A 20559-nucleotide genomic window follows, 5' to 3' on the forward strand; every position below is an offset into this window, starting at 1 on the left:
AAAAAATTGTTTTATTTATTTGAGAGAGAGAGTCCAGGTGGGCAAAGAGAAGGGCAGAGGGCAAAGGACAAGCAGACTCCCTGCTGAGCAGGGAGCCCAATGAGGGGTTCAATCCCAGAACCTCAGGACCATGACCCGAGATGAAGGCAGATGCTTAACTGACTAAGCCACGCAGGTGCCCATTCTTTTGTTTTTTTCAATTACAGGTGCAGGTGCATTGCAGAAAGAAAGTTTTACTATCCTTGAGTTACAGTTTCATCAGGAAATATGATGAAGCAAGAGAGGCAATGGAACTGATGATGCATGTAAGGGAGTGATTATAATGGTTGAACACAAAATTTAAGGTGTGTAAGGAGGAAATAAAAGACTATTGGAAGATGAGGAGAAGAATGAAGCTGGTAGGATTAATGCTAACTAGGTGTACGTGGGGTTGAAGAATGCTATATTTGGGACAATAAGGGTAGTGTCTCAAAAGATAGGAGTTGAGAATCAAGGAGACGGATATGTGAAATTGAGTTGATTGTAGGGTCATTGCGATTGGGAAAAAATGCCAAGGGAATGAGCATGGAAGTAAGGCTGAAGTAAGGAGGAAACCACCTCACTTGGGGGGGAGAAAGGAACTAAGGAGTCATAGTGTTAGAAAGTTTATCTGTGTGGATATTGAAATCACTAAGAATTATGAAAGAAGACATGTTAGAGAACATGACAGTGACCCAGGGTGGTGTAGAGATGGCCACTACAAAAAGTGACATTGGTATTTTCTAATAATAAAAATTGCAAAGTGCTGATGATTAAGAAAGAAGGAGGGAAAGTAAGCTGTGAGCAGGAATGATTAACAAGGAAGACACATATCCCTTTGCAAACACATATTCATTCATTCAGTTGCTCAAACACATTTTTTAGATATGTGGAGTGTGACAGGCACTATACTAAATGTTTACATTCAGTGTCTAATTTTGATTCATGAAATAACATTATAACATAAGAATTATTATCTGCATCTTTATAATGAGCAAGTTGAGGTTAAATAATTTACTTAAGATTATTCAGCTATCATTTACTCTCTCTTATGTTGTGTTTCTTTCACTCTAAAGTAATACCAATGCAAGTTTCTTAATATGGAGGGATGACTACTTTGGCTGAGGCATTCAGAGAAGCTCTGCAGACCCATTCCCTAGGGAAAGAACTGATGAAAATTATACACATACAGAAAAAGCCTTAAATATCTGGATGCTGCCCCAGGGCTTACAACAAATCAAGAAATAGTTCTTCTTCAAGAAAATTTACTGAAATGGTAAATTTGTAGATCTGGAAAACAACAAAAACAAAAAAATAATGAGAGTCTGCAGCTCTGAAGCCATGACCTGACCCCTTTCTGCTCCCTCTCAGCTAAGCATTACAGAAGATTTACCCTTTGTAGGTATAGCTAAGAATGTGGGAATCCCATTCCCCCATGCTCCTACTCAAGAGTTATGATTTCTTCTTGGAAGGGGTAGGCCACTAACATTTCCTATCCCCCCCCCCCGAGCTCCATGTTACAGAAACTAAATTCCAGATGGCTGCATCTCTGAGTTCAAGGACTCCTTTTGTCGACCAAGCCCCCACTTGCAGGTCAGATACTATACCCCAGATATAGCAGACCAAGAATAAGCTCCTTATAACACTTTAGGTTGCTTGTAGGGAGGAGATTCCGCATAGGGAGAGGTGAGTCAGAAAGATAAGAGGCTACATATCCTCCTCCATACCCCACTTATGAAGCAGGGATGCCACTCTGAAGAAGTGGGGTACTCTCTCCATCCCTAGTTCTAGAGCAGTTGCCTGGAGATTTTCCTCAAGGGAAGCAGTAGGCCATGATGGAGACTGCCAAGGATCTCTCTTAAAGGAACTAAAGTTCAATTCTAAAGTTGTTCTCAAAAATAATGGAGATTTTGGTCCTAAGCTGTAAAAGAAGCTAAGAACTCCATAAGACCAACAAATAAGATGTTACACCAGCTAGTTTATAAAAGTGAACCAGGGTAAGAGAAAACTAGGAAGAATGCTCCTAGGATTAGAATATATCTCAAAGACTGGTCTCAAAACTGTCCCTGTAAAGGGGCTGAAATTTAGTTGGCCTTGGTGGGGGGGCAATTATGTTCCAAAGTATTATAAAATACAGTAGCACAATTAGCTAGCAGTTAGTAGCCTAGCCCTGGGGTGATCAGAGAAAAGAAAGTCTAAGAGAGCCTAATAAAGCCAGTGTCATCTCAGGGTGACTGTGTACATGCTCAACTTTGTACCCACTGAAGACTGACATCAGTGACTCCACACTGTGGGGAAAAAGACTTTACAAAAATAGTCCAGAAAAGTCAACAAACAAATGAGCAAGCAAGCAGCAATAATAAAAAGCCCTTAAGAGGTGACAGAGATAGTATCTCAAGTTACTACAGTGTATTACTGAAAATTAGGAGACATGCAAAGATATAGGGAAATGTGACCTACACATGTAAACAAAAGCAAGCAATAGAAACTAATTGTGAGAGGGCCTAGTTGTCAGACTTAACAAAGACTTCAAAGCTGTCCTTATAAATATGTTCAAAGAACTGAAGGAAATCACTCTTAAAGAAGCAAATGAAGGCATAATTACAAGGTTTCATCAAATAGAGAATATCAACAAAGAGAAAGAAACTTAAAAAGAACCAAATGGAAATTCTGGAGTTGACAAGATCACTGAAACAAAAAATTCTCTAAAGAGTCTCAACAGCAAAAAAAAAAAAAAAAAAAGAGAGAGAGAGAGAGAGAGAGACTCTCCATAGTAGATTTAAATATGCAAAAGAATCAATTAGCTTGAAGATGCTACCTCAAAGCGTGTTACATTAAGTGAAATAAGTCAGACAAAGAAAAACAAATACTTTGTGATCTAACTTATATGTGGACTCTGGGGGAATACAATAAAAATCTCATAGATACAGAGATTAATTGCTGTTTGCCAGAGGTGGGGGTTGGGAGTGGGAGAAATGGAAGAAGGTGGTCAAAAGGTACAGAGTTCCAGTTATAAAGTAAATAAGTCCTGGAAATATATTGCACAGCATGGTAACTACAGTAATACTGTATAATGTATTTGAAAGTTGCTAAGAAAGTAGATCTTAAAAGTATAAGAAAAAAATTGTTAACTATGTATAGTGATATATGTTATTGTGGTGATCATTTCAAAATATATACATATATATGCACATATATAGAATCATTGGTATACACTTAAAAATAATGTATGTTAATTATCTCTCTCTTTTTTTAAGTAGCATGGCTGGGTTTAAGTGTTGATAACTGGTAAAATAACTAAGGTAAATAAGAGAATAGAGAGCCCAGAAATAGACCCTCAACTCTATGGTCAACTGATCTTTGACAAAGCAGGAAAGAATGTCTAATGGAAAAAAGAAAGCCTCTTCAACAAATGGTGTTGGGAAAATTGGACAGCCACATGCAGAAAAATGAAATTACACCACACATGAAATTACACCACACACAAAAATAGACCCCAAATGGATGAAGGACCTCAATGTGAGAAAGGAATCCATCAAAATCCTTGAGGAGAACACAGGCAGCAACCTCTTTGACCTCAGCTGCAGCAAAGTCTTCCTAGGAACATCGCGAAAGGCAAAGGAAGCAAGGGCAAAAATGAACTATTGGGACTTCATCAAGATCAAAAGCTTTTGCACAGCAAAGGAAACAGTTAACAAAATCAAAAGACAACTGACAGAATGGGAGAAGATATTTGCAAACGACATATCAGATAAAGGACTAGTGTCCAAAATCTATAAAGAACTTAGCAAACTCAACACCCAAAGAACAAATAATCCAATCAAGAAATGGGCAGAGGACATGAACAGACATTTCTGCAAAGAAGACATCCAGATGGCCAAAAGACACATGAAAAAGTGCTCCATATCACTTGGCATCAGGGAAATACAAATCAAAACCATAATGAGATATCACCTCACACCAGTCAGAATGGCTAAAATCAACAAGTCAGGAAATGACAGGTGCTGGCGAGGATGCGGAGAAAGGGGAACCCTCCTACACTGTTGGTGGGAATGCAAGCTGGTGCAACCACTCTGGAAAACAGCATGGAGGTTCCTCAAAATGTTGAAAATAGAACTACTCTATAACCCAGCAATTGCACTACTGGGTATTTACCCTAAAGATACAAACATAGTGATCTGAAGGGGCACGCATACCCGAATGTTTATAGCAGCAACGTCTACAATAGCTAAACTATGGAAAGAACCTAGATGTCCATCAACAGATGAATGGACAAAGAAGATGTGGTATATATACACAATGGAATACTATGCAGCCATCAAAACAAATGAAATCTTGCCATTTGTGACAACGTGGATGGAACTAGAGGGTATCATGCTTAGCAAAATAAGTCATTCGGAGAAAGACAACTATCATATGATCTCCCTGATATTAGGAAGTGGAGATGCAACATGGGAGGTTAAGGGGGTAGGAGAAGAATAAATGAAACAAGCTGGGATTGGGAGGGAGACAAACCATAAGTGACTCTTAGTCTCACAAAACAAACTGAGGGTTGCTAGGGGGAGGGTGGTTGGGAGAGGGGGGTGGGGTTATGGACATTGGGGACGGTATGGGCTATCGTGAGTGCTGTTAAGTGTGTAAACCTGGCGATTCACAGACCTGTACCCCTGGGGATAAAAACATGTTATATGTTTATTAAAAAAAAAGAAAAGAAAAGAAATATTAACTTACAGTTATCCAAGTATAACATACAGATGTCTTTTCATAATAAAAATAATAATAAAGGAAGAAAGATGTCAAACTAGTAAGCTTTCTACCTTAAAACACTAGAGAAAGCAGAACAAATTAAACCTAAAGCAAGCAGAAAGAAAGAAATAATAAAGATTAGAGTGTAAATTAATGGAATGGAGAATAGAAATGTAATAGAGAAGATCAATGAAATCAAAGTGTTTTTTTGAAAAGATCAACAAAATTGATAAACCTTTAATTGGACTGAACAGAGACATGGAAGAGGGGACAATACTACTGACCTTACAGAAATAAAAGGATTATAAAGTAATCTATGAACTATGAACAATTACATGCCAACAAAATATTAAGTCTAATGAAATAGAAAAATTCTTGAAAAGAAAGTATTGAAATTTACTCAAGAAGAAATAGAAAATCTGAAAGGCCTTTAACAGGTAAAGAAATTGAATAAATATATTGGGGATTCCCAAGACCACCCTAAGGATGAATGATTCACTAGGAGGACTTACAGGACTCGGTACATAATTATATTCATGGCTATGAGAACACCATGTCTGAGAGGATACTAAACACAATCAGCAAAGGGAAAATGTACATGTGGCAAAGCCCAAGGAAAACGAGGCATAAGTTTCCAAGGGTCATCTCTCACTGAAGTCATGAGTGCATGCTTAATTCCCCCAACAAAAAGTTGTGACAACACGTGTGAAACGTTGATTAATGAGAGCTCACAAGAGACTCAGCATCCTAAGGCTGGTCATATAAACAGCTTCTGCCTAGTACATATTAACATTACCGACTCCCAGAAGGAAGAGCAGGTGTTCAGCATAAATCACATTGTTGGTGCAAATAGGTAAGACACAGTGAGCAAGTATTATCAACTCTGGGAATGATGGGAACCCACCCCAAATCCTAGTGCCCAGACACCAGCCAACTGTAAGTTAACTTTCTTCTGAACAATTAGAAATTTTCTAATTTTTGCACAATTAAAAATTTTAAAACTTTTCACAAAGCAAAGCCAAGGTCCATTTTCCCTCACTTATGAATTCTACCAAGCATTAAAAATGAATGAATGAATAAATAAATAAATAAATAAATAAAGCCTTAATATCAAATTTTCACAAACCCTTCCAAAAAAGAAGAGGAAAGAACGTGTTCCAACTCATTATATAAGGCCAATATTACTTTGCTACCAAAGCAAAATAAAATAAAATAAAATAAATCACAGAAACAGAAATCACCAACCAATTCTCTAGTGACTACATATACAAAAATTCTCCAAAAACCCTTACATTAAGTCTTATTATTTGCAGATGATATGTTCTATGAAGTCACTGGGAACCCTGAATTAGTGAATACTGAGCCATTGCTCATAAGAGAAATACAGGGTTAGGTTCTCAAGAGCCTCTGGTCATAACATTTTCATCAACTGATCAATAATAGCTCTGTTTTATGTGTGTTTCTGTTTAAAAGCACTTTATTTAATATATATTGCTGACTCATTAACATTGAACTCATGGCCAACAGCACTATAACTCATGCCTGAATAAAGATTATCTAACAAGCATTTTCTATGTAAGGCACATCACAGCCTTCTTACACTTAGATGCAGTAGACAGCTTTTGAGAACTAATGTTGGAAGTCATTTTAAACAGCAAATCAACAAATAGCACAAATACATGGAAAATATAACATTAAATAGACCACAAAAAGATACTTGTTTAAAGTATGAAAGATAGAAAAAGAAAGCAGAATATTGTTTTTTTCAACTTCAGCTTGAAATGTGTACCTTTGGGTAAGAATTTTTCACTGTTCTCTGCATGTTCACAAATGGACCACAAAAATGTCACAAATATTGATTTGGGGATTATGAGTAGATTTTAGTGAGTAAGTGAATTCGCAAATATGGAAACTGCAAATAATGAGGACTGATTGTAATAGCAAATAGATTCTAGTGACATATAAAAAGGATTATATAACACGGGTAAGTGGGATTTATCTCAGGAATGCCAAGCTGGGTTACCACCTGAAAATCAATTAATACACCATATCAATGGAAAATAGGACAAAAACCAGATAATCATCTCAATAGTTTCAGAAAAATCATTTGACAAAACCCAATATCTATTCATGATAAAAACATTCAACACACTGAAAATTGGAGGGAGTTTCCTCATCCTGATAAAAACATCTCTGAAAAGGTACTATTTCACTTAATGCTAAAATACCAAATTCTCCCTAAGGTCAGCAGCAAGAAAAGTATATCCTCTCTCACTACATTTATTCAACATTGCACTGAAGTTTCTAGCCAGGTCAATTAGGCAAGAAAATGAAATAAAAGGCATCCAGATTGGAAAAGAAAAATAAGATTACTCTTTTTACAGGTGACATGATATTATACAAAGAAAACTGTAAGGAACCAACTAAAAATATTATTAGGACTAATAAATGAATTCCATATATTTGGAGAGTTCACTTTATATACATATATATTATATGTATATATATATATATATGTAAAAATCAATACACTAGAAATGAACAAATTAAAAATGAAATTAAGAAAAACAATTCCATTTATTATGTCATCAAAATGAGGAATAAAACTTTTAAAACAAAGACAGAACATATACTCGGAAAGTACAAAACACTGTTGAAAGAAATTAAAGAAGATCTAAATAAACTCAGAGACATTCTGAGTTTCTGGATCAGAAACCTTAATATTGGTAAAATGGCAATACTCCCCAAATTGTTTTACAGATTCAATGTATTCCACCTAAAACCCCAGCAGGATTCTTTTTAGAAACTAACATGCTGTTCTTAAAATGCATATAAAAATTCTTGTCCAAAATAGGCAAAAGTCTTAAAACGGAAGAACAAAGTTGGAAGATATACTTCACAACGTCAACATGTACAACAAGGTTACAGTTATTGAGATGGTGTGGTACTAGAATGAGGGTAGACACAAAAATCAATGCAATATAACTGAGAGTACAGAAATAGAGTCTCACATGATTAGTTTAGTTAATTTTAGACAAGGTACCAGGAAAATTCAGTTGTGAAAGAATAGTCTTTTTTGGCAAATGGTGTTGGGGTAACTGAATATTCACATGCAAAATAATAAAGCTGGACCATTGCCTCTTACCAGGCAAATGGATCATAAACCTCAATGTAGGAGTTAAAACTATACAATTCTTAGAAGAAAACATAGGAGTAATCTTCATGAATATGGGCCAGGCAAAGCCTTCTTACATATGACTTTAAAGTAAACATGAGAAGAGAAACAACAGATAAGATAGACTTCATCAAATTTAGAACATTTTGTGTTTCAAAGCATATAGCATCAAGAAAATAAAAATCAACTCACAGAACAAGAGAACATTTTTTCATATATGCATTTGATAAGGGATTTGTATCCAGAGAATGTAAAGAAATTTACAACTCAGTAGTAAAAAGATACATACATACAACTTTAAAACGGGCAGAGGATCTGAATAGCTTTTTCTCCAAAGAAGATATACAAATGACCAATAAACACAGTGAATGATAGTCATTCAACACCATTAGTCATTAGGAAAATATAGATGAAGACCACAATAAGGTATCACTTCACATAGAATTGGATGGTAAAATAAAAAAGACATACTTTAACAAATTGGCAAGGGAATGAAAAATTGGAACCCTTGTACACTGCTGGTTAGAATGTATACTACTCATCCAACATTGGAAATTAGGCTGGCAGTTCCTCAATCTGTTCCTCTAAACATAGTTACCATATAACCTATCGTTTCAACTCATAGGTACATACCAAAAGGAATGAAAACATATGTCTATGCAAAAAACTTGTACACAAACATTTCTAAAAGCATTACTCACTTTAGCAAAAAAAAAAAAAAAGGAAACAACCCAAATGTCTATCAACTGATGAGTGGATAAATAAATATCATCTTCCTACAATGGGATATTATTTGGCAATAAATGGTCAAAATACTGATTCATGCTATAAGATGGATGAACATTAAAAACGGGCTAAATGAAGGAAATTAGTCATGAAAGACTACATAGTGTGATTTGTGTAAAATGCCCAAAATACACAAATCTATAAAGACAGAGAGGTCAGCAGTTGTCTCTAGCTGAGGTATGGGAGAGAAATGACAAGTTACTGGTAATGAGAACAGGTGTTTATTTAGGGGTGATGAAATGGTTTATAGTTGGTTTTGGTGATAGCTGTAAAAGTTTGTGAATATAAAAATCATTGAATTGTATACTTTAAATGTACTAGGTGTATGAGGTGTGAATTTTGTCTTAAAATCAGCTGTTAACATCTGATATTAGAAACATCAGATTTTTTTTATATCCATCCCTGTCAAAGTCTGACAATACCTAATGCTAGCACAGATCTCAGTGTCATTCCCTAGTGCACACTCTAATCAGTCTTACAAAGATTACCGTGAGTAATCTACTACAGAAACTATTTCCAGTTTTGATGAGCCATCTGTTGCAATATTAATTTTATTAAAATACTATTTTCATTAAATCACTCCCTTGCTCAATATCAATAAATCTCTAATCTCCACAGTCTGCCATTTAAGACCCATAATCAACTGGCCGGTGTTGCCCATCATGTTAGGCAGAAAAACAGCCTCTCAAAGATGTCAGTATCCTAATTCCCCAAATCTTTAAATATGTTACTTTACATGGGAAAAGAGACTGCACAGACATGATTAAATTAAAGTTCTTGCGATGGAGAGATTATTCAGGATTATCCAGTCTGGCCCAATGTAGTCACAAGTGTCCTATGTGAAAGACGGAAGCAAGAGAGTCAGAGAAAAGATGCCACAAAGAGAGCAGGGGTCAGAGAGATGTGTGCCACAATCTAAGGAATGTGGGCAGCCTCTAGAAGCAAAAAAGGCAAGGAAACAGTTCTCCCCTAGAACCTCCAGAAGGAATGAGACCCTCTGACTGATTTTTTTTACTCTGACATTCAGAGTAGTATGATAATAAATTTTTATTGCTTTAAGCCACTACATATGTGGCAATCTGTTATAACTGATAGGAAATTAATACACCCACGCATCCATCTTATTATGTTGTTTTGTTTTGTTTTGTTTCTCTTTTCCCATCTCTGACTTGAATGAACCTTCTCCACTTATCTGGAAATTCCTTTCTTTTCCTTACTGCCAACACAGGAAGGCCTGCCTTAATATGAATGCCCTTAAGAAATCTCTTTCCACTAACCCACCTCCATGGAATTTTAATTCTGACTAGAGGTTTCTTCAGAATGTACTTATGTAATCTACAAATGATGAAGACATGCATTACCTAAGGACAATCATTGATTTTTAAGTTAGACAATGAAAGCACGTGGCATATCATATGGAAAGAATGTAGTGTAGTATTAGTATGCTGATAGACCAGCTTTTTCCCCCAAAGCCCTGATTTATAGTGTTTACTGATTAAATGCTCCCAAGAGGACTGACTTCAATCATCATCTCATATACTTTAAATTACACAGTGTTATATGTCAATTATATCTCAATAAAGCCAGAAAAAAATACAGACTGATTTCAAGCTACCAATGGTTTGACCACCAGATCACAAAATCCCTGAATATTTAATAATGTCTTTAGTGAGCTAGTTTATGTCTCTGTCTCAAACCCATCAGAGCCTTCTCTTATAAATGTGTCCTCAAGTACAGAAATAAGGCTATTTTTTGCTCTATGCCTAATGGTATTTAATAACTATTTCTGAATCTTTGATTTTGATCATTTACTAGGTGAGGACTCACTTACCAGTTGGGGGGTCTTTTCCCTACCATTAACTTGCATTGGTATTCATGAAAATACCTTACAGTACTGGAGAGGGGATTTCTTCCTATAGCCCACTCACTATCACATCTTTTACACAGTTGTAGAAATGTTTTAGTCAATAAAAAAATATTTAAAAATCATTAAGTTTAAATTAAAAAAAAAGGGGTAAAACTCTCAAACTCCCAGTTATCAGCTACACGAATAGAACCTGGTTATTTATCATCAGTAGAGAGGCAATCAGGCATTCTGTAGCTGTGCAGAGCCTTGGTACAACCCACGGCAGGCTGCAGTTCTTTCCCAGTGTGTGCCTTCTTTATTATGTCCCCCACTGATCTGATTCATGTTCATTTACTGGACAAATACTTCCAGACTCTCAAGAATGCTCAAAACAGGAAGCAGAGATATTTTTCAGGGCCACCTGGGCACACACTCTACTTTTCCATTCCCACTTAGCTGTCTAGTGCTTCACAATAATCACAAAATTAGTAGTTTAAGACAATGTCCATTTATCACTGTATAATTCTGTTGGTCTGAAGTTAAGCACAGTATATCTGAGCTTTCCCTTAAAATATCACAAGGCTAGAACCAGGGTGTTGGATAAACTGACTTATCATGAGGGAGGCCTGAAGAAAAATCCAGTTCCAAGATCATTCCTATTATTGTCAGAATTTAGTTCTTGCAATTATAGGACTAAGTTTCTGTCTTCTTGCTGGCTTCCAGTTGGTTGGGGCTGCTCTAGGATCCTAGACATCATCAAATTCCTTGCAACATGGCTTCTTCATCTTTAAGTCAGTAATGGAGTGTCAAATCGTTTTGCATCAAATCTCTAACTTCCTCTTCAGCAACCAATAGAGACCACTCTCAGCTTTTAAGGACCTGTGATTAGCTAAGTCTCACACAGATAATCTCTTAAGGTCAACTGTGCCATTTAACACAAGCTCATCAGAGAAATAAAATTCATCATATTCACAGTCCTGGGGATTATTCAGGGCTCATATGCAGAAGAAAGGAAGACAGAAAATTTTGAAGGTCATCCCCACCATAATCTTTCTGATGCTAACTTTAGTTTCAAGAACAGGAGGAATTGATATGGTAAATATAAAGAGAAAAATGTAGATTATTGGCATAAATTCTTGTGGAATTTATGGGAAAATTAAGGGAAATTTATGGGAAAATTATGGGAATTTAGCTTCCCAAATCCAAGATCCTAATCTGGGCAAAAAGTGTTACCAGAAACTATGTGCTGCTTTTAGGGTCTCAGTGAACCATGGGAAGCCACTCTGGTAGTGAGATTTACACAAGGTAGCCACATCAATTTTTATAAAATTTCATTTATATAGATAATTAAATCGGGATCTTAATTTACCCCAGGACAGGAGGAGCTTTCCGGTCTAGAACACCAGATTCATTACTTCAGTTGGGGTCAGAAGTGAGATGAAATACCCTCCAAAGACAGAAGTAGATGCTTCTTGTTTTCATGAGGCTTGTAGTCTAGTAAGAAACATACATACGGAAATAGCTGATAAACTGAAATTGTGTTGACTCTGCTTTAAGCAAAGGGAGAAATTTATGCAAGTGCCCAAGAAAGGAAAAGGGTATAGAGTACTGGAGGGCCTTCCAGTGTCCTAAAATAAATGGAAGGTGAAAGAAGAATGGAAGTAGCAATTAGGAGGAATGAAAACAGCTGAGGTTGGAGAAGCAGGTTAAGTGAAAGTTCATGAAGACCCAAATATACCACATAAAGGTAATTGAGCTTAAAAGTAATTGGGAGTCCAGCAATTCCATGGATAGGAATTTATTCTAAGGAGATAATAAATCAGTAAAGATTCATGGATGAGGATATTTACTACAGCACAATATAAAAGCCATCCATGTTCCCTCCTCCGTAGAAATAAACTCAGTTCATCAAAAGGGGATTGATAAAAATAATTGATGGCGTTGGCCACCTTAAAGATGATATTTATTCCATTTCATTGACATACAGTAACACTGTATTAAGAATAGAATATGAGGGGCGCCTGGGTGGCTCAGTGGGTTAAGCCACTGCCTTCGGCTCAGGTCATGATCTCAGGGTCCTGGGATCGAGTCCCGCATCGGGCTCTCTGCTCAGCAAGGAGCCTGCTTCCTCCTCTCTCTCTGCCTGCTTGTCATCTCTCTCTGTCAAATAAATAAATAAAATTTTAAAAAAAATTTAAAAAAAAGAATAGAATATGAAGGAGTAAGAGAAGTAACATAGTATTCATAATGCACTAGTAGTGAGATCAACTCTTACCAAGTATCCTTACAGCCAATCCTCTCAACAATCCAATGAGATTAAAAACTGCTATTGTTCCTATTTTATAAAAGAGGAAATTGAAGCACAAGTGGTAGATAACCTGCTTAAGTCCACACATTTATTTAGAAGCAGAGCCAGGATTAAAATCCATGCAGAGGCAGAATAAACCAATCTATGCTTCTAACTTGAATTCTGAAAAACAGAATACAAGAGGAAAAAGGAGATAAGGAGCAGAAGAGGACAAGGAAAAGGAGGGAGAGAAACAGGGAGGGAGAAAGAAAAAAATAGCGAACGAACAACAACACTAGAAAATCTTAAGAGCAGTTATCTCTGAGTTGTAAGATTTTCGGTAATTTTTTTCCTTCTTTCTACTTCTCTGATTTTGGATTTTACAGAGAGCAATTTCATATTTTTTTTTTAATTAATAGACTTTTTCAAAAGATCAGTTTTTGTTTTACAGATAAGCTGGGCAAAAACTACAGAATTCCACTATATCTCTCTCTTCCCTCACATGTTTATCTCTATTATGAAAACCTTGCGTTAGTGTGGTACATTTCTTATAATTGATGAGCCAATATTGACACACTATTATTAACTAAATTCTGGAGTTTACATTAATGTTCACTCTTTGTGTTGTACATTCTGTGGGTTTTGACAAATGAATAATGTCATGTATCATCATACATTAGCACACAGAATAATTTTTCTGCCCTAAAAATTCAAAATAAATCCTGAAAGGCAAATAATCATCACATATATAAAGGATTTAGGGTAAGTGTAAGAGACAACTTTAGTCCAATATCCCTTAATCTAGTCATTTCTCTCATACAGGGATATGCTCTCCTTTTGCAAAGGAAGGTCCTATATAAGTTGTTTCTCTCTCAGCCTTGTTCTTATAGACTCAAGCTCTGGCTTTACTTCTATGATATCATTTGTCTTACTTCTAAGTTGCATGGTATTGTCTGTCTATGGAAAACTGGTTAACTGCAAGTTCAGAGAGTTGTATTCTTTTATGATGGGCAAATCAAGCACAAGAAGAGCAAAGCCCTACAATGCCCCAAATCCCCTTGATATTAATGCCCTTCCAAGTCCTTCCTATGGGTCTTAGGAAAGAATTAAAACTCAGTGAAAGTATCATCTGTCATCACAGTGTTAGGTTTCTGTACTTCTTGTTCAGTTTATCCATAAGCCTAAGACTGCTCTTTTATTTAAGGATATAGAACTGGAGTTACATTTTGATTCATGGCTAAAAGGAGCAACATGTGTCAAAAACACTGAGGTGTTTCTTTATATTTTTCTGATTTATTAGATAGTTTTAGGAAAGGAAGAAATACAATCTCTTCTACTTATAGTTAAATAGCTTACATTTTTAGTTCCTCATATTTGGGTACTATTTCTATAATGTTCTTATTTATGACAATGTCTTCATACAAAGCATTAGAATATTTATCAGAATTTTATCTTTAGAAAATGTTGATTTTCTACTCTTCGTTGATTATCAGTGAGATTTAATTTTTCTTCTACACCCTTAGAACAAGTTACCACAATTTTAGCTTTTATGAACTAGAATTTGATATATACTTAGCTATGTATTTTTGTATCAGTTTTGGCTTCATCCCTGGGAATTGTTTTCTCTTTTTATATTGTGGATGATTTAGGACAGTCAAGCAAATTAACTAAAGTAATTGTGGAAGTGGGTCAAATAGAGACTAATACATGATTGTGAACATTAAGGGGAGGAACAAAGAATAAATCTATATTAACAAGAAACACATAACAAATTCAGGCAGATTATCCAAGTAAACAGTAAATGCCATTGAAGTAAATTTCTCACTATAGGTAGTGAAAGATAGAAGGATTCAATATATTGAAGGTATGTTAAGTTTTATAAAATTAGTATACTTTCAATGTACACTGCAACTCAAATGGAAAACATAATAATAGGGTGAGTGCCTAATTAATTAAACAAGAACAAAAACATATCATCGCTTAGAAAAGTTATAATAATACCTTAAGAGTTTTTTTATAAGAATTTTTTAACCCAATAGATGTAAACTTCACTGATGGATCATGTAGTAGCGGTAATATATTGGCCAGTGGAGAACGTGTCTAAAAGGAGAAGTGAGTAAATTCATTGAGGCTTTTATAAAAAGAAAAACAGAAAAAAATAGGAGCAGGTAAAGGGTACATCAAATGTATCTGTAAATCTGACCCAGAAAAAGACCATCTTGAGTATGGACTTTTGAAAACAACCATTGGCTAATTTTTGCCCCTATTCAGCTGCTTCTGAATGATTCTCAGACCAATAGTTAAGTTCATAATTATCTTCTAAACTAGAGGCTTTTCTACCCAACTGGGTATGGTACAACATTTCTACTCAGATCCCTAATGGGATTTCAGACTCAATGGGATCCAAACTAACCTTTTTAATCTCTTCTTTCCCTACTTTGATTCAGACTGTCTTCTAGTTCTGCATTCTCTTTTTGGAGTGTTAGACAGCATTTTGCCATTTGCATGAGCTGGAAACATAGAGGTCATCTTGCATTCCTCTTTTTCCTCTCTATCCGCCTCATCGTGAAATCATGACAATGCTACTTTTATTACATTTCACCAGTGCGCCCAGTCTTCATATCCTGTCAGCTGCCTCCTTCTAGCTCAGCTACCTGCTCTCCTCTGCACAGATCCTCGCTTCATTCTGTATATCCTCCTTTGTTCTATTTCCCTACAGATAATCTTTCATGCACCTTTCAAAACCCTTTAATGATTCCTTCTATAGTTTGATAAAGACCACATCCCTTTGAACAGAAAGCTACTTGTAATTGCCTCCACCATCTTACCTGTCCAAGACTCTCCTGAAACCCTACGTGCAGGTGTAGGGAATTATTTGCCTTTTGTGGGGCATATGACATTTGGTAATGCTTTTGAGATTTTGTGAAAGTCATTTTCCTTTTCCAGAAGATCCTTTCACTTCTTTTCCATCTGATGAACTAGATGTTAAACAGGTCTCAGACACTATTCCAGTTTGAGCTGATCTTTACACATGTGCAAAGAATAAGCACTGACCACGCTGGATTGTAATTGCTTGTTCTCTATGCACTACACGAGGGCAGAGACCATTCTTCTCCTCCCCTGTCCCCAGGAACCCTTGCTGCCACAGAGGTTCTACAATGAGCAAGGATTTAGTAATTATTTATTGAGAGAATAAAATGTTTGCAACAGCCAAATTCTGAAGGACTTTGAACAAAACAAAACGAGTTTACTCTATAGACATAGCTCTGAAGCTAGGAAGGATATAATTGGGTCTATGTGTTAGAGAGAAAACTTGGGTAGAATAATGAATGGGCTAAAGACGGGATATACTTGTAGGATTGGCAGAAATGTCTGGAGACACTACTATGGATTTATTGGGATATTAGGTTGAAGAATGGGAGTATGATTCATGCAGTGTTGTATGTTAGTGCTGAATTACACATTCTGAATATGTAGTATGAAAAAAAAATAAGAACTCTTAATCTGCTTCATATCCATGACATACCCTACCCAGTACTGCAATTCTGATAACAGATATTAGTCAGAAGAGCACGATTGCCACACTTTATAGTAATTAAGCAGACAAAGGGCTTATGCATTTATTCCAAAAATACTTCTAACTTCTTATAATAGCATAATGTGGCTGGATCAATCATAAATTTATAGAAACCAAGTTGTACTTATTTATATTTAAGCTCATGGAACAATATTTTCCATAGTTTGACACATGTTATTCTAGGATTTAGTGAAACTGTCCATAAAGATAAAGAATCAATATTTAAAAATATATTTTTTTCTAAGTTAGTAAAAGAAGATCACCAAATTTTCAACAACAAATTATCATACTAATGCCAAGAATTTCTGCCATAATTTTTTAACTTCATCTATAGTTTTCTTAGATATGAATTGTAAGATTTAATCTAAGATATTTTGTAAAGATTTAATCTAAACAAATTTCAGATAATTTCATGATGTTTTCCAGCATTTTATAACATAACCAAATTAAAAGACCATCCTCTGCTATTTTACAAAATTAAAACTTCCAAAATAGTACGGCTCAGGTAGGGCACATTCTTCCATTAGAAAATGGATGAAAATAAAGTAAAAGTTCAGCAGAGTCAATAAAAATTTTACTGCTTCATAATATCCAAGTTGTTTGTCAGAACATCTTTAAAATCTGTAAGATTTTATTTATAAATAAAAGCCAGCTATAATTACATATATTTAATCTATTTTACACATTTAATATAAAGGAATGAAAGACTTTCATAAAATTCTAAACTTAAATATGGAATTACTATTATCATCATTATCCTCATTTATGAGAAAAATAGATTGTGGTGAGGAAAGAAAGGTTAAGATAACACATTAAAGGTAAAAAAGAAATAATTCTCCTAAATTACATAACCTATAAGTAAATATACTAGAAATAGGGTAACTGCATTCCAAGGGGTCAGCACTGAATCTATTTTATTCCATGAAGGGTTGTTTATGACAATCAATATTGCCACTCATTTTTGATGATCTTTTATGTCCTCTGTACCTCACATTAAATGCATCAACATGTTTGATTTTTAATTTAGCCTTGTTAAAGTAATTTAGTTCAACCTTCACTGAGGAAATGCTGTTATTTGCAATGACAGTGAATGCTATTTGGCCTCTAAGGGCAAATGGGACTGTCAGCCACATTGTCAAGTTTTGAGTTGACACAGTCAAGGAGCTAGTGAAGAGGGAGAATGGTGGGTTCCAGCTTTTAACAACATTGGGTGGTGGGATGCTATAGATACACATTGCTTTTTAGTTTGTTGCTGCTGTTCTTCATTTTTCTATTCATCATCTATTTTTGATCCTGTGAAAGTTTCCACACTTCTCTTCACCACTTCAGGTGAAAACCTCAGTCATTTTTGACTCTTCTGTCTTCCATAGCACTCATTCCAAATCATGCTAATCCACATTTCAGGTCTAATCCAAATGCCTTCATCATTATTCAAACCTTTGTCACTTCACAATTGTGTAGTTTTCCACAACATCATAATCTATCCCTCACCTTTATTTTCTGTGTGAGTCATGCCACTAAATAGATTAACACTATATTAATCTTTTAAAAAGTCTCATTTCCAATCATGTCTCACCCAGATCTTTAGTGTCTTACATGATCTACAAACTAATGCCTAAAATTCTTTGCCTACTTTTCTCCTATTAGTGTGGAACAAGCCCATGAGCAGCAAAGTCTCCCACAATACCCTGAAAGAGGCTTGCAGGAAGTTTTTGCAGACGGAGGAGCTGCAGATCAGTTTGAAGAACTATGACCCTCAGAAGGGCAAATGTTTCTCGGGCACCATCAGGTTTAAGTCCACTTCTCACCTCAAGTTCTCCTTATGTATTTTGGGGGACCAGCAGCACTATGATGAGGTCAAAGCTGTGGATATGCCCCACATGGACATTGAGGCACTAAAGAAACTCAACAAGAATAAAAATATTAGTCAAGAAGCTGGCCAAGAAATATGATACCTTTTTGGCTTCAGAATCCCTGGTCAAGCAGATACCATGAATCCTGGGCCCAGGCCTGAAGAAGGCTGGCAAGTTCCCTTCCTTGCTGATGCTCAATGAGAAAATGGTGGCAAAATGGGTAAAGTCCATGATCAAATTACAGATGAAGAAGGTGCTGTGCCTGGTGGTGGCCACTGGTCACGTGAAGGTAACAGATGATAAGCTTGTGTACAACATCCATGTAGCTATCAGTCTCCTGGTGTCACTGCTCCAGAAGAACTGGCAGAACATCAAGAACACCATGGGCAATCTCCAGAGCCTATATACTAAGGCATAGTTTAACAAACCCTAGTTCTACCAAAAAAAAAAAAAGAAAAAAAAGAATTTGCCAAATATCTCTGTTTTTCATAATTCGTTCAAGCTTTTTAGTCTTCCTTCATTTTTGTACCTTTAGTCACATGGAATTTATTGATTATATCACTAACTTCCATTGGTTATTGATAATATATGATCCCTAGAAAAAGTAATTCCCTATGCTAGAAAAATCAACCCATATTTCTTTTTTTTTTAATTTTTTCAGTTTATTTATTTTCAGAAAAACAGTATTCATTATTTTTTCACCACACCCAGTGCTCCATGCAATCCGTGCCCTCTATAATACCCACCACCTGGTACCCCAACCTCCCACACCCCCGCCACTTCAAACCCCTCAGATTGTTTTTCAGAGTCCATAGTCTCTCATGATTCACCTCCCCTTCCAATTTACCCTAACTCCCTTCTCCTCTCTAACACCCCTTGTCCTACATGGTATTTGTTATGCTCCACAAATAAGTGAAACCATATGATAATTGACTCTCTCTGCTTGACTTATTTCACTCAGCATAATCTCTTCCAGTCCCGTCCATGTAAACTCAAAATGGATAAAAGACCTCAACATGAGACAGGAATCCATCAGAATCCTAGAGGAGAACATAGGCAGTAATCTCTTCGATATCAGCCACAGCAACTTCTTTCAAGATATGTCTCCAAAGGCAAAGGAAACAAAAGTGAAAATAAACTTTTGGGACTTCATCAAAATCAAAAGCTTCTGCACAGCAAAGGAAACAGTCAAAAAAACAAAGAGGCAGCCCACAGAATGGGAGAAGATATTTGCAAATGACAGTATAGACAAAAGGTTGATATCCAGGATCTATAATGAACTCCTCAAACTCAACACACACGAAACAGGCAAACATATGAAAAAATGGGAAGAAGATATGAACAGACACTTCTCCAATCAAGACATACAAATGGCTATCAGACACATGAAAAAATGTTCATAATCATTAGCCCTCAGGGAGATTCAAATTAAAACCACCTTGAGATATCACCTTACACCAGTTAGAATGGCCAAAATTAACAAAACAGGAAACAACATGTGTTGGAGAAGATGTGGAGAAAGGGGAACCCTCTTCCACTGTTGGTGGGAATGCAAGTTGGTGCAGCCTCTTTGGAGAACTGTGTGGAGATTCCTCAAGAAATTAAAAATAGAGCTTCCCTATTACCCTGCAATTGCACTACTGGGTATTTACCCCAAAGATACAGATGTGGTGAGAAGAAGGGCCATCTGTACCCCAATGTTTATAGCAGCAATGGCCATGGTCGCCAAACTATGGAAAGAACCAAGATGCCCTTCAACGGACGAATGGATAAGGAAGATGTGGTCCATATACATTATGGAGTATTATGCCTCCATCAGAAAGGATGAATACTCAACCCATATTTCTAATAAGTAAAAGAATGTGTGTGTGTGTGTGTGTGTGTGTGTGTGTGTGTTGTTCTATAAAGGTAATTTAAAAATTTAGACCGTTTTAGGAATTTCTAAGTATTGTGAAACTTTGGAAAAGTAGGGCATTATTTATTTAGTTGTTCATTGCCTGTCTATTGCTCCTCATTCCACTAACATATAGATTCCACAAGAGCAAATATCCTGGCTCTCTTGTTTACCACTGTATCCTTAATCTCTAGAATAGAGCACAGAGTCTAGTAAACATTCAATAAATATCTGTTGAACAAACAAATGTATCCCCAGTATTTGGTAGAGTGGATGGTGTTTAGTAAGCAATCAAGAAATATTGATTAAATAGAAAAAATGCTAAATGGCAAACATTAAGGAACAGTATATTAGGGTCAATGTTAGGAATATGTGTG

The 20559-nt window shown here is 35.9% G+C and overlaps 1 pseudogene; it reads left to right on the top strand.

Moving 5' to 3' along the window:
* Positions 1-18706, top strand: part of LOC116575516 — a 131188-nt pseudogene extending 112482 nt beyond the window's left edge.
* The last annotated feature ends 1853 nt before the right edge of the window (positions 18707-20559 follow it).

Source organism: Mustela erminea, chromosome 16 (assembly GCF_009829155.1).
Source record: "Mustela erminea isolate mMusErm1 chromosome 16, mMusErm1.Pri, whole genome shotgun sequence".
Lineage (NCBI taxonomy): Eukaryota > Metazoa > Chordata > Mammalia > Carnivora > Mustelidae > Mustela > Mustela erminea.